Source organism: Mustela putorius, unplaced genomic scaffold, assembly GCF_011764305.1.
Source record: "Mustela putorius furo isolate JIRA1106 unplaced genomic scaffold, ASM1176430v1.1 tig00537227_pilon_pilon_pilon, whole genome shotgun sequence".
Lineage (NCBI taxonomy): Eukaryota > Metazoa > Chordata > Mammalia > Carnivora > Mustelidae > Mustela > Mustela putorius.
The window spans coordinates 38,456,762-38,471,831 of NW_025422368.1; the positions used below are offsets into that span (position 1 = coordinate 38,456,762).

General features: G+C 39.9%; 1 protein-coding gene across 3 annotated transcripts in view; it reads right to left on the reverse strand.

Annotated features, from left to right (window-relative positions):
- Positions 1-15,070, reverse strand: part of KLRG1 (killer cell lectin like receptor G1) — a 371,299-nt gene that overhangs the window by 42,597 nt on the left and 313,632 nt on the right. The window lies entirely within an intron of this gene.

Below are 15,070 nucleotides of genomic sequence, written 5' to 3' on the forward strand. Positions count from 1 at the left end.
CAGAAGAAAAGCTTAATACCACTACGGAAGCAGTAATCTTTCTTATTATCATTTAATACATAAGTTATTATTAAGCTTTCAGCAATATACTTGCTTTTTTCCCACTACGCACTTATTTTTAAAGTTCTCATCAATCTTGCATATGACAAGTAAAATAAAAACAGTTCTTAAGGAAACAAGCATAAGACAAAGTTAAGTTGGTCCCATGCTACCACTAGAACAGAGATAACAGATTCTTTGCTCTGTAGAGTCTGACATTCAAATGAAGGAGTTATACTCTAAGGTAATTGCCTCAATAAGTGGAATAAAATAAAGGATAAATCCCAGAAGATTAATTCTATTGTACGATTTGGCATTAGTGTAATGAATAGACTTTGCAATAAACATCCTCAGCTTTGAAAATTGCTTTTGTTACAGAGACTTTTCTTGTGATGCTGAATTTTCAATGTGATGTTAATGTTAACAAGTAATGTGTTTCTTCATGAGCAAAATGGATAAAATTGTAAGTTTGAAGACCAATCTATTCATGGGAGACAGTTACATATAACATAAGTAGCTCAGTTTGTGTGTTTTAGAGCATGAGTGAATATTTAAAGGTATTCACATGTATTTTAACAGATACTCAACCCCCTGGGTTACAGGTGGTGGGCAAGCAAATATGTGTGCAGGAGCATTTGTGGACATTTGATAACTGATGTCCCTGTGTATTCAGCAAATACTGTATGTATACTTAATGAGATAATTTCCTGCATCTTCTCAACACTCTACTTCTTATTCTTAATCCTTGACGTCACTGCAATTCCCTTGCGAAAAAAAATAAAAACTAAAACTAATAAGAAAGCATCCAAGTTATATCTCCAGTCCTTCGATTTTGCTACCAGGAATCTTGTGTGTTAATGGTTTTGTTTGGTTGCTTGGTTGGTTTGGTTTTCTCTGAGTTAGAGTTTGACCTGATAGATGTTAAATGAAAAGGCCATAACTTGTTCCTGTGATCATGTACTTCCTGACTATTTGTCTTAAGCTTCCTTCCTACATTAATGCTCTGAGATAACCGTGACGTCTTCTGGCAGTGGCCATCACAAAAGCACCATATTCTCAAATTCAGTGAACTTGCTTTGCTCTCTCTCCTCACTCCATAGACTTCTTCTGCTTGAAGGAATAGAAACTCAAAAAAGAGCAATTATTCCACAGCAACTTAGTGATAGTACTTGGACTAGAACCCAAGGTCTTGACCTAGTATGCAACACCTTGGCATGTCCTGTACTGAGATAGTCCATCTCTCTGCAACATCTCTCTCTCCTAAACTATGCTTTCTCGGAGTACCTGCCTGGCTCAGTTGGTATAGCATGAGACTCTTGATCTTGGGGTTGTAAGTTGGAGTCCCATGTTTGGTGTACATATTACTTAAAAAATAAAATAAAATGATGCTTTACCAGCCCTGAAAAAGATCATGAGACTCATAGGATGTGTCAAGAAACGTGCACATTTGGCTAAGAGACCACATTCTCTTTGATGAAACACACCAAGAAGACAACTTAAGCTTATAACATTAGATTTCAGTATTATTTACTGGGTCCCAGTGTTGCCACAGAACAGGCTGATGTATGGATAAGGAGGTCTACTAAAGTGAACACATCACGGTTGTTTCTCATTACAACCAAGGTCAGATATCCTAAAACCTGGGCTGGGTGAGGAAGACCTCACATGGTAAAGTACAAACTGCAGAACTAGAGGGTGAAAAGAAGCCACATCAGGGAAGAGAGGAAGTGTGAGGACATAATTCTGTGGAGAAAAGAAATGCAGGTGCTGTGATGGGAGGGAGTTTTGATCTCTTGAAAAGAAAGAAAGCAGTGCAGGGAACTGCGCAAGACAAAACACTTCCCCAAAACCACTCACTGGAAAAACAAGAGCAGCTGATTATCACAAGGTTTTACAAGCCAGGAAGTCCAAAGTCTGAAGCTTCAGAAGTCCATTAGCCACAGCCCAGTGGAGCCTGGTGGCCACAGCAGTCCTTCCGTGGGGAAGGAAGGCAGAGACCTGGGACCAGATAGCATGGTTTGAAGATCCCCTGGGTTGCACTGGAAGAGAGAGTTCCCCTTCTTGGAGTGCATTTGGGAGAGGCAGCATGGCCTCTCGGGGGTCAAAAGAGCTTGTGGACACTAGTGTGCTGCCCTGTTCATTAGCATAGGAACAAAGACACCACTGAGAGCAGCAAACCCTGGTGCCTGCTTTTGCTACACTTTACCTTAAACTCCAAGCCAACCCACAATCATGTCACTGCTTTTCTGGGACTAATGGACACCAGCTGCAGCATGGCAAGACCCTCCCCCAGAGGATCATCACCACTCTGCACCACTCTGGGTCCCTAAAATTTGAAGTTTTGAAACCTAGCCATGAGCCTGACAGAAAATACAGGAGTACTGTCTCATGTGGTGGGCAGATGGCTCAGTCACAGACAGCATGAGGGCAGGGCCTGATGGAAGCCAGGAACAGAAGAGAGGAGACTGCAGAGGACTGACCTGAGGGATAGAGCAGCCAAAACAGAAAAACACAGTGCATACTGTGAAACACATCCTAAAGCACCAGGCCTGGGACAGTATAGGACCTCTTAATATAGCCATTATTCTCAGGAGCAGGAAACATAAGAGGCTTTCTAACACAGAAAAAACAGTGACCTACCCAAAATGACAAGACAGAGGAATTCACCCCAAAAGAAAGAACAGGAAGAAGCGATGACCAGGGAACTAATAATAAATAATATGTCTGAACCAGAACTTAAAACAACAATGCTAAGTATACTAGCTGGGCTTGAGAAAAGCATAGAAGACACTAGAGAATACCTTTCTGTAGAGATAAAAGAACTAAAAACTTGTCAGGCCAAAATAAAAAATGCTATAACTGAGCGGTGCCTGGATGGCTCATTTTGGTTAAGTATATGCCTTCGGCTTAGGTCATGATCCCAGGGTCCTGGGGTCAAGCCCCTCATGGGGCTCATCCCTTTCCCTCTGCCTGTCACTTCCCTTGTATGTGCATGTTCTCTCTGTGTGTCAAACAAACAAACAAAGTATTTTTAAAAAATTAAAAATGCTATCACCTAGATGCAAAACTGACTGGATGCAATGACAAGGATGAACAAAACAGAGGAACTCATCAGTGATATGGAAGATATAATTATGGAAAATAATGAAGCAGAAGAGAAGAGGGAAAGAAAAGAAAGATCCAGGATTCATGGATCATGAATATAGACTTAAGGCATTCAGCATAAAGCATAATAAAATTTGTATCACAGGAGTCCCAGAAGAAGAGAGGGAAAGGTGGCAGAAAGTTTATTTGAGCAAATTATAGCTGAGAGCTTCCCTAATCTAAGAAAGGAAACTGTCACCAAATCCAGGAAGCACAGAGAACTCCCATCAAATTCAACAAAAGCTGGCCAATACCAAGACATATCATAGTACAATTTGCAAAATATAGAGATAAGGAAAGAATCCTGAAATCAGCAAGAAAAAAAAAATACCTAACCTACAAGGGAAGATAAATCAAATTAGCAGTAGCTGTCTCCACAGAAACCTGACAGGCCACAAGAATGTGGCATGATATATTCAATGTGCTGAATGGGAAAAATATGCAGTCAAGAATACTTTATCCTGCAAGGCTGACATTCTGAATAGAAGTAGAGATAAAGAGCTTCCGAGATAAACAAAAGCTATAAGAGTTTTATGACCACTAAACCAGTCCTGCAAAAAATATTAAAGGAGACCCCTTAAATGGGGAAGAAAGACCAAAAACAACAAAGACTAGACTAGAAAGAAACAGAAAAAAAAATCTCCAGAAACAGCAACTTTATAGGTAATACAATGGCACTAAATTCTTATCTATCTATAATTACTCTGAATATAAATGGACTAAATGCTCCAATCAAAAGATAAAGGGTATCAGAATGGATTACAAAAAAAACAAGACCCATCTATATTTTGCTTACAAAAGGCTCATTTTAGACCTAAAGACACCTCCAGATTGAAAGTGAGGGCATGGAGAAACTTCTATCATTCTAATGGAAATCAAAAAGCCAGAGTAGCGATACTTATATCAGACAAACTAGATTTTAAACCAAAGACTGTAGCAAGAGAGGAAGAAGGCACTGTATCATAATTAATGGGTCTATCCAACAAGAAGATCTCACAATTATAAATATACATGCCCCCAACTTGGGAGAACCCAAATATATAAACCAATTAATGATAAACATAAAGAAACTCATTGATGGGGTGCCTATGTGGCTCAGTCAGTTAAGTGTCTGCCTTCAGTGTAGGTAATGATCCCAGGGTCAGAAAGGCCCACATCAGGGTCCCTGCTCAACAGGGAGTCTGATTCTCTCTCTCCCTCTCCCTCTGCCCTTCCCCCCACTCATGCACACTCTCTCCCAAATAAATAAATAAATAAAATTTTTAAAAGAAACTCATTGATAATAACACAATCATAGAAGGGGACTTTAACACCCCACTTACAGCAATAGACAGATCATCTAAGCAGGAAATTAAAAAGGAAACAATGGCTTTGAATGACACAATGGACCAGACAGATTTAACAGACATATTCAGAACACTTTATCCTAAAGCAGCAGAATACACTTTTTTTCCCTAATGCATATTGAACATTCTCCAGAAAAGATCACATACTAGGTCCCAAATCAGCCCTCAACAAGTACAAAAACACTGAGATCATACTATGTGTATTTTCAGGCCACAAAACTCTAAAACCTGAAGTCAACCTGAAGTCAAAACCTGAAGTCAACCACAAGAAAAAAATTGGAAAGACCACAAATACATAGAGATTAAAGAACATCTTGGGGCGCCTGGGTGGCTCAGTGGGTTGAGCCGCTGCATTCGGCTCAGGTCATGATCTCAGGGTCGGGGGATCGAGTCCCGCGTCGGGCTCTCTGCTCGGCAGGGAGCCTGCTTCCTCCTCTCTCTCTCTCTCTGCCCACTTGTGATCTCTCTCTGTCAAATAAATAAAATCTTTAAAAAAAAAAAATAAAGAACATCTTACTAAAGAATGAATGGGTTAACCAGGAAATTAAGGAAGAACTTTAAAAATGCATGGAAACAAATGAAAATGAAAACACAACAGTCCAAAACCTCTGGGATGCAGCAAAGGTGGTTCTAAAAGGAAAATATGTAGCAATACAGGCCTACCTCAAGAAGCAAGAAAAGTCTCAAATACACAACCTAACCTATACCGAAAGGAGATAGAAAAGGAACAGCAAATAAAGCCTAACACCAGCAGAAGTAAAATTTTAATAAAGGTTAGAGCAGAAATAAACAATATAGAAACAACAAAAACAAAAACAGCAGAACAGATAAACAAAAAGAGCTGGTTCTTTGAAAGAATTAATCAAGTTGATAAACCCCTAATCAGACATATGATAAAGAAAAAGAGGGTGCCTGGGTGGCTCAGCCGGTTAAGCATCTGTATTTGGCTCAGGTCACCATCTCAGGGTCCTGGGATCAAGTCCATCATCAGTCTCCCTGCTCAGTGGGGAGCCTGCTTCTCCTTCTGCCTGGTCTTCCTGCTGCTCCTCCTGCTTGTACTCTCTCTCTCTGATAAATAAATAAAAACCTTAAAAAAAAACAGATTTTTATTTTAAAAAAGAGAGCAAGATAGAAAGGATCCAAATAAATAAAACCACCAGTGAAAGAAGAGAGATCACAACCAACACCACAGAACTATAAACAATTACAAGAAGTTATTATGAAAAATTATATGGTAACAAAAGGGGCAATCTGGAAGAAATGGATAAATTCCTAGAAACATACAAACTACCAATAGAAAACTGAAACAGTAAGAAATTGCAAATTTGAATAGACCCATAACCATCAAGGAAATTGAATCTGTAATCAAAAATCTCACAACAGATAAAAGTCCAGGGCCAGATGGCTTCCCAGGGGAATTCTACCATACATTTAGAGAAGAGCTAATACCTATTCTTCTCAAACTGTTCCAAAAAATAGAAATGGAAGGAAAACTTCTGAACTCCTTCTAGGAGGCCAGCATCACCTTAATTCCAAAACAAAAGACCTCACTAAAAAGGAGAATTACGAGCCAATAAGCCTGATTAACATGGATGCAAAAAATCCTCAACAAGATACTAGCAAATGGAATCAAACAGTACCTTAAAAGAATTATTCACCATGATCAAGTGGGATTTGTTCCTGGGTTGCAGGGGTGGTTCAATACTTGCAAATCAATCAACATGACATATCACATTAATAAAAGAAAGGATAAGAACCATATGATCCTCTCAATAGATGCAGAAAAATCATTTGACAAAATACAGCATCCATTCTTGACAGAAACCCTCAACAAAATAGAGATAGAGGGAATACATCTTAACATCATAAAGGCCATTATAAAAGGCCCACAGTGAATACCATCCAGAACGGGAGAAACTGAGAGCTTTTCCTCTACAGTCAGGAACAAGACAGAGAAACAAGACATATATATATATAACAGATAAGTCTTGTGCCACAAGAATTTAAAACCTTTTGAACACAAATGCTCTGCCCTTTTTACTTTACCCCCATGGAGTACTTACTTATATATGTCGGGGGTAGGGAGGTAAACTGAAGAGTCAGGGAAGGGTAAGAGAGATGAAATGATGTCTTAATTTCCAGAATAGCTTGAAACTTTTCATGCAGTTTTTAACCAAGTTGATTTAAAGGAAAAAATGAGCTTGTTCTCATTCCTCTGGACATGGCAAGAAAAAGTCCGTTTCTTTCTTCCCTTTATTTCAAGGGTAGAGGGATGGCTGATAAAGCACAGAAATGAACAAAGACTTGCTCAAAAACCTCAGGTAGAGGGGTGCCTGGGTGGCTCAGTGGGTTAAAGCCTCTGCCTTCTGCTCAGGTCATGATCCCAGGGTCCTGGGATCGAGCCCCACGTCGGGCTCTCTGCTCTCTCTCTCTCTGCCTGCCTCTCTGCCTACTTCTGATCTCTTTCTGTCAAATAAATAAAAATCCTTAAAAAAACAAAAAACAAAAAACAAAAACCTGAGGTAGAGTCTGAGGAGCTGGGATTAGATAGTGCCAGCATACAAATGCCAACCCTGCACTAATTTACTACTCTCTCAACCCACACAATTTTAAGTCACATGATCAGACCAGTTTACCACTTCTCACTGGTGAGGCTGGAGAGTGAAAGTTTTATTACCCCACTCAGAATAAACCTCAAAACCATACTGTAATGATCAGTGCTCTGTGTACTCATGGACTGCATGCGTGTGCATGTGCGTGTGCGCGTGTGTGTGGGTAGAAGCAGCACAGAAGCATAACCAAGGGCGTTGACTCAGAATCCTCGTCCTCCAGAGAGGGTATAAACGAAAGGACTCAGGTTTGTTGTATTTACTTTAGAGTTTGTGATATTTGGTCTTATTTTACAGAGAAAAAAATGTAAAACCTAAAAGCAAAATGAAGACAGAGCTCAAACAGATAAAATCAGATTATTTTTCTTTCTTTTTTTTTTAGATCAGTATTTATGCTTATATACCCACATACCTTTGCAAGTAATATTTTTAAATTATAACTTAAGTATTATTAAGGCATAGAACATACTCCTTAATCTACCAAACTAACATGGCTTATAGGATATAACTAAATTATTTCAATCTGTATGGAAATAAACTAATAATATGTCAAAGTTACTTGGTCATAACTTCAATTGGCTCATCTAATCTTAGGAACTGTATCCTTAAAAAATGACTTCAAGAGAAATAATTCATATACATATGTTTTAAATGAATAAAAATTAGAAATAAGAAAAATGTTGTCTAAGATAAGAAAAATAGATAAACAATAATAGAATAAAACAGAACCATAAAAAATAAGTACCTACAATAATTTTTAAATGTTTGGAAAAAACAGTAAGGAAACAATGTTATATGATGAAAGCAGAACATAAATATAAGGTGTCCAAAAAACCTGGAAACATAGGATAAATATATTTTTAAATATATATATATGTTATAAATGTATATGTTATATTTCTAAATAATATCATTAATTTATTTTTCTTCAATCTCTGGAAACCTTTTCATGTAAGGTATTTAAAGCAATGGATGTAGTTACTAATTTGGAAAAAAAAAGTACAATACAGATCACCCATATCTAAAATCAACTGGGATCTATTGTTTTAAATTTAAAGGAGTTTTGCCTAAAAACATATCTAGAGATATATGGAGCATATTACTTGAAAATGTAACTAATATACTATTTAAAAATAAGTTTATCCTATGTTTCCAGACTTTCAGATACCTTATAGTTTACAGACAGCAATTAGTATCATATAAAAACATGCAGATACATTAAAACATATCAAAGGAAAATTTGACAGACTACAAATTACTAGAGTTTAATATTGATATGAATGTTCCCTATAATTTTGTCAAGTGCACAATAATAAAAATAAATTAAGACTTGCTATGTAAACCAGAGCACTCTCTTTAAAAGACAGTGAGACTGTCCATTAACAAATGAATGGATAAACACAATGTGATATATCCATGTAATTGACTATTATTCAGCCATAGAAAGTATCGCCCTCGATGCGCAAGGAAGACAAGCCGCCCCAGTTCAGATGCATCTTCTCTCTCTTTATTTCTGCAAGTCTACACATTTATATACGCTTACATGACCAATCAGTGAGCAGGGTACAAGAGGGAGCGAATCAGGCTGCACACCTAAACAAACAACTTTTGCTAGCAACCAATGCTGTTTACCTCCTCTTTGGGCATTCCGCTTAGTCTCATGAGGCAACTTTTCTTGGCAAATCGCCAGGTGCCATCTTTTAATGGTGGAGGCCACCCTGGCCAGGGGCCTGCCTCCGACATCTCCCCCTTTTTTCTTTTATGGCAGGGATCATGCCTGTCTTAGGTTGTCAGTGGCGGGGAATATCCTTACCCGTCATCAGATGGCAGATATCAATGATCTGCGTCCTGTCTTAGGTTGGTATATTTCCCCCACCAATCTTACCCATCATTGACTACCAATCCAGCATACTTAGCCACACTTGGGGGGATGTTTCACCTCGATGGCTAACAAGGCCTGCACCAGGGCTTGCTGTTGCCTAGGTTGCTGTCACCTCCAAATTTGCAGTTTCCTTACTAGCAGAATCAAGCCCACTACAAGGATTGTCATCAGATCAATTACGCTAGCCCATTGTTTCCTAAATGTTAACACATCTTGCAATGTTTTGATTATCTCTGGGAGGGTTGCAAGCTCAACTCTGGTGTTATTTATCCTTGTTATGCCTAGTAGCAGGTGCTGAGTGTAGTTTTGGAATTCTGCGGACTAATTCCCCCGCAAGTATCGGGAGAGCTGTCGGGAGACATTCTGTAAGTCACTCATATTAGTATAGGCTATGGGAATTACACAAATTGCCAGGAAGGGTGCTATACATCCCAGTCCCAATAAGACCCCCAATATGTCCACTTGTTCTTGAACCAAATCCACTCTCTGGTTGACTAACAGGATTCCTGCTTGCAGATGTGCATTGATCTGAGTCTGTGTTTGAAGGGAAGCCGCTGTTCCTTCTGCAAGGGTGTTCACAGCTTCCGCAGTGGGTATAGTTGTAGCAAGTGAGACTGCTGCTGCCGTGACATTCCAGCACTGGGAAAGATAGCAGTTCTTAGTGCAATTTAATGTATCATTCAGCTCGCTAGCATTTGCTACGAGGAAAAGGAATGGTGGCAAGATGCATATGGGAGCGGGCTGATAAGTAATATTATTGGGACAAGACATATTAACTGTTGTATCAAAGGTACTAGAGTCATTTTGCTTATAAGAACAGTTGAGGAATTTGCCACCATTTAACATGGACACTGCTGAGATATCAGTACATGCTCCTAGCAAGTTACAGACCTGCCATGCATCAAAGGGAGAGGAGGGAATATGAGAGAAGAGTTAGTCACTGGTAAAGGATATGGCCATGCTTTAACCACCGGCCACAGCTCTCTGGCTTGAGTCTGCCGCAGGAGGTGTAGCATCCCCAGAGTTATCATCAGCATCTTCAGCATCATGACTGGTGTTCGGAGGCAAGGCTGCACGCACCAGCCACTCTGTGATCCAAATTGGAGTCTCCTTTGCCTGTGGAAAAACACATACAGACCCCCTACTCCATACTAACACTGGATCTGGTCCATTCCACTTTCCTGTGAGTATGTCCTTCCAAAGTACTAAAGGCTTAGGGGGAGCAGCAGCATTACTTGCCTGTCTGTCTGCAGCTGATTTACCCGTTTTGTCCAACGTTAAAAAATTCAAAATAAAGAGAATGGTGTTGAGCTTATCTTTAGGGGACCTGAAGGTGTTCTGTATTCCCCCATTTTGTTTATAAAGTGCATTTTTTATTGTAAGATGCACGCTCCACAACACTCTGTCCTTGTGGGTTATAGGGTATTCCATGTATCAAGTGAATGTCAAGTTGTTGTAGGAAGGCTTTAAAGGGTTGTGAGGTGTAGGCTGGACCATTATCTGTCTTTAGCTAGCCTGGCTTTCCCCATGCCGCAAAAGCCTGTAGGCAATGGGCGATAATATCTCTGGATTTTTCCCCCGTATGCCCTGAGGCGAAAATTATTCCAGAGCAGGTACCGACAGAGAAATGAACATATCTTAACTTTCCAAATTCTGAAACATGTGTGACATCCATTTGCCATATATGATTAGGTAACAAACTCTTAGGATTAACCCCCAAGGACGGTGCAGGTAGTAAGGTCACGCAATTTCTGCAGGAGACTAGTATGTCCAGTGCCTGTGCTTTTGTTATGTTAAATTTGAGGTGAAGAGTTAAAGCATTCACATGGAGCAGCCTATGATAATGTCTCGCCTGTTGCACTGGGTCCTCAATGGCAAAGACAAATTCTCCTCTGGTTAAGGAGTCTGCTAACCGATTTCCTTTTGTCAGAGGGCCTGGTAAGGTTGTATGAGCTCATATGTGGCCAATATGAAATGGAGCTTTCCCATCCCAAACTAATGTTTGGATTTCTTGTAATGCCTTAGAGATAGTAGACCTGTCATTAATAGAACCCATATTTTCAATGATAGAGACAGCTTGCACCACATTATCTACTATCTGATAAAAGGTTGAAGGGTTCTTGATGAAACATTTGAAATGTTTGAATGTTTTATCACTGTGAGCAGCTCGGTTTCTTGGGGAGAGGAGCTTTGAAATAGGAAGGTCCAACTCTCTTCTTTGGTAACCATAGCTCCTACAGGTGTCCTGGCTTCTTGCAGTAATAGCAAACTCCAGGAGTACCCCTATGTTTATATTGTTGAGCTCCCTGTAATCCCTGTAAACCTTGAGTGATTGGTGCAGCCGTAACCTGCCCTTGAATAACACTGTCATTTATATCCCTGCAAACTTTAATATATGCACTCAAGTCTTTGCTTTTCCAAGGTCTGATGGCTTCTTTACACCATTTATTAGCTTGCTCATACGCCAGCTGTTTTATCAATGGCATGGCTGCCTCTACCTCCCCAAATATTCGACCAGCTGTTTGCATCAGCCTCGCTACAAAATCAGCATATGCTTCATTTGGTCCTTGTATTACCTTAGACAGCTGACCCTGTAAATCCCCACTGCCTTGAATTGTTCTTCATGCTTTAGTGGCTGCCGCGGCTATTTGCAGATACACTGCAGGGTTGTATTGTATTTGGGCCTGCTTTCCCATGTCCGGTCCCATTCCCATTAACATTTCTAGGTCCCACTGAGGATTTCCAGCTGCTGCATTATGGCGGGCAGTGTCCTGTGAGTATTCTTGCCAGGCTGTTTTCCATACTAGATATTGCCCTCCTGACAAGGTTGCGCAGGCTAGGTTACCCCAGTCTTCAGGGACTAATTTCATTCCCGCTATGGTCTCCAACAAAGAGACCGTAAAGGCTGCCTGAGGGCCATACTGCATGACTGCTTCCTTTAATTGCTTAACTAGTTTAAAATCAAGAGGCTGATGATACCGCTGGTTGTTTTGGTCCTCTAAAACCGGAAAGGCAGAGGCCAGGTCATGATCTCTCCAGCTTGAAAACCTGCCACCACCACATGTGGTGCAGCAGCTACAAGCTCCTTGGCAGGCCATAGGATTATACAGCGGAGAGGCACTAGGTGTCGCTGGAGTTGACAGTTTCAACTGTTCAAACTTGGGAGTGCATTTTAAGGTCTAACTCCTCCCCTGACATTTCTTCTAAGTCTTCACTAGAACTACCCCCTCTAAGGCACGAGAAGACCGCTCCTCTTTCACTTCCTCCAATGCCTCTGCTCCCTCTTGCAGAGCTGATTCACATCTGGGTTTAGGCCCCACCAGGCATCCCCAGACTAAGGTCCATATTGCCAGGGTCCCAGGTGGCAAAGGCGTTTTATTGTCCTGTTTCTTCAAATCCTCCCCTAAGTGGTCCCATTGAGGTATGTTTAGCAAGCCTTCATCTAGGAACCATGGAGCCGCCTTTTCCACTGTATTCAAAAAGGCCTGAGCAGTTTTTGCTTTTAGTGAAGTTCCATTGGCTTTCAGCAGGTCTTTTAAAGACCCTTCCAACTGCACTTTAGATACTTCAGATCCCATTATGAACACACAGACAACAGACGCGGACATTAACGACACTAACACACACATTAACCTTTTACACGCATGTACTTCAGTCGACCATTACTCCCAGCTTTACCACGGAATTCCCACTTTTGAACGTGGCTAATGTCCCCGCTTACCTGCGGGCCTTTACTCCCTGCCTTACCACGGATTACCTTGCAAGATTCCTTTATTTAGTTCCCGGGTGCCAGCGCCATTTATTGCCCTCCACGCGCAAGGACGACAAGAAGCCCCAGTTCAGATGCATCATCTCTCTATTTCTGCAAGTCTACACACTTATATATGCTTACATGACCAATCAGCAAGCAGGGTACAGGAGGGAGCGAATCAGGCTGCACACCTACATAAACAACTTTTGCTAGCAACCAATGCTGTTTACCTCCTCTTTGGGCTTTCCGCTTAGTCTCCTGAGGCAACTTTTCTTGGCAACTCGCCAGGCGCCATCTTTTAATGGCGGAGGCTGCCCTGGCCAGGGGCCTGCCTCTGACAAGAAAGGAATGAAATTCTGATACATATTACAGCATGAATGGACCTTGAAAACATGGTCAGTGAGATAAGCCAGATACAAAAGTACGTAAGAGGCAAATTCAGAGACACAAGAAGTAGAACAGTGGTTACCAGGGGTTGGGGGAAGGGGGAATGGGAGTTAAGTGTTTAATGGATACAGAGTTTTGGTTTGGGATGAAGAAAAAGTTCTGGAGAGGAACAGTGGTGACAGTTGAAAAACAATGTAACTATACTTAATGCCACTTAATTGTACAATTGAAAATTGTTAAAACTGTATGTTTTATGTTTTGCATATATTTTACCACAATTCTGTAAAATGTTAACCAAAAAAAAAGATACTGAGAGATATCTTAACCTATTTACCACACCTACAATTTTTGTGTGAAGGTCACAGCTGCTGCTCGTTCTGTTTATGAGGGAAGGGTGATAAAAACATAGACATTATCAGAGTTCAACAGTTCTCCTACCATCATCCAAATGCCTGTGTTTCCAGGCATTTCTTTGAATCTTCTAACATATTTCAGATATCCTCATAACAAAAATGCTTAGCTCGACAAGTCGTAATTTATTTTGTGATACATATTTATTGAAATTTCACATCTTGGGAGACATAAGAGAAAAGCAAGTTATTTTGACTCTAGGCTTCATTTTGAGTGACAAGGAAAATTAAAGTGGAAAAGAAGAAAAACTAAAATTAAGTGATTCCTATATGTTAAAGGAAATTCCACACAGATTTTCTCATTTAATATCATAATAATTCTGAAAAGAACTTTCTCTACTTCATACCTGAGGAAACTGAGAGTCACAGAAGGTAAGAAAATTTCTCGAGTTCACGTAGCTAGTAAAGCAAGTAGTAAAAACCAACTTGTGACTGTCTCAATGACACCAAAAAAAGCCCTTTCTGTTACTTAAAATATGGGGGAAAGTGACCACCTTACCATAGTGTTTGTATTGTACTATCCAAAGAAGGAAGCCCTGATTATGTTTAGATGTAAATCCTAAAAACAAAGAAAAGCCAATATCAAAAGTTCAGGAGGAAGATAGGGACAATCCCGAAGTCATAAACTCTGACAGGGAAGAGGGTTAAGGCTGAATGAGAGGTTGTTAAAACAAGAGCCTGGTGATAGAATGATTATGATAATAAGGAAGAAAGATGTCACAGGGTGAGGAGCATTGGAATAGCTTTAAAGAAACCAAAGTATTTCCACGGGGAACTTTCTGATCAACAAGGGTGTATTTTACGATAACTTACCAACAACTATAACAAAGGTTAAGAGAAGGGCAGAGCCACAAGGGGCTGGTTCTTGTGAGCTGGCGGAGGGTGCGGCTAAAAACAAACCCAAAACAACAACAAAAAAACCCTAAAAGCAAATGCTAACATCCTAAATGAACTGAGCCTAACGGAAAAACATGGCAGCAAAAATCAAGAACTTGAATATACCTAAAGATCTAAAGATAAATTCAAAAGAGCAAGAAAAACAACAGAGTCAATGCCATCATGTAAACAGAAAAGTGAAGAAATAATGGAGTGATTCAATTTCCATTTCATTATTTTCTCAAAAATAAAATAAATATTTAAGTCCAAGATAGAAAAAAAGATAATAAGTGAGAATCTCACTACCTTAAATAGATTTAAATCCTATAAGGTACATTCCAGATTTCAACTTCAAATATTTTTTTAAACATGAATAAGAAAAGCACAGCAGACAATTAATGGGAAAAGTCATCTCAGTTTTCAGCATGTGCAAGATGTATCTGGAAGCCATCAAGTACAATATTTCTGAGAGAGACTTTAAAAGGTTGACCTTTGCATATAGCGAACTAATTCTCTAGATGTGTTCTCCACCAGTGGAATCCCAGTTTGAAAACTTTCCTCCTTAATAGACCCGTATGCTCTTCTAGCAGCTGTTTAGTCCGAAGTATGACACTAGGAATATCAGG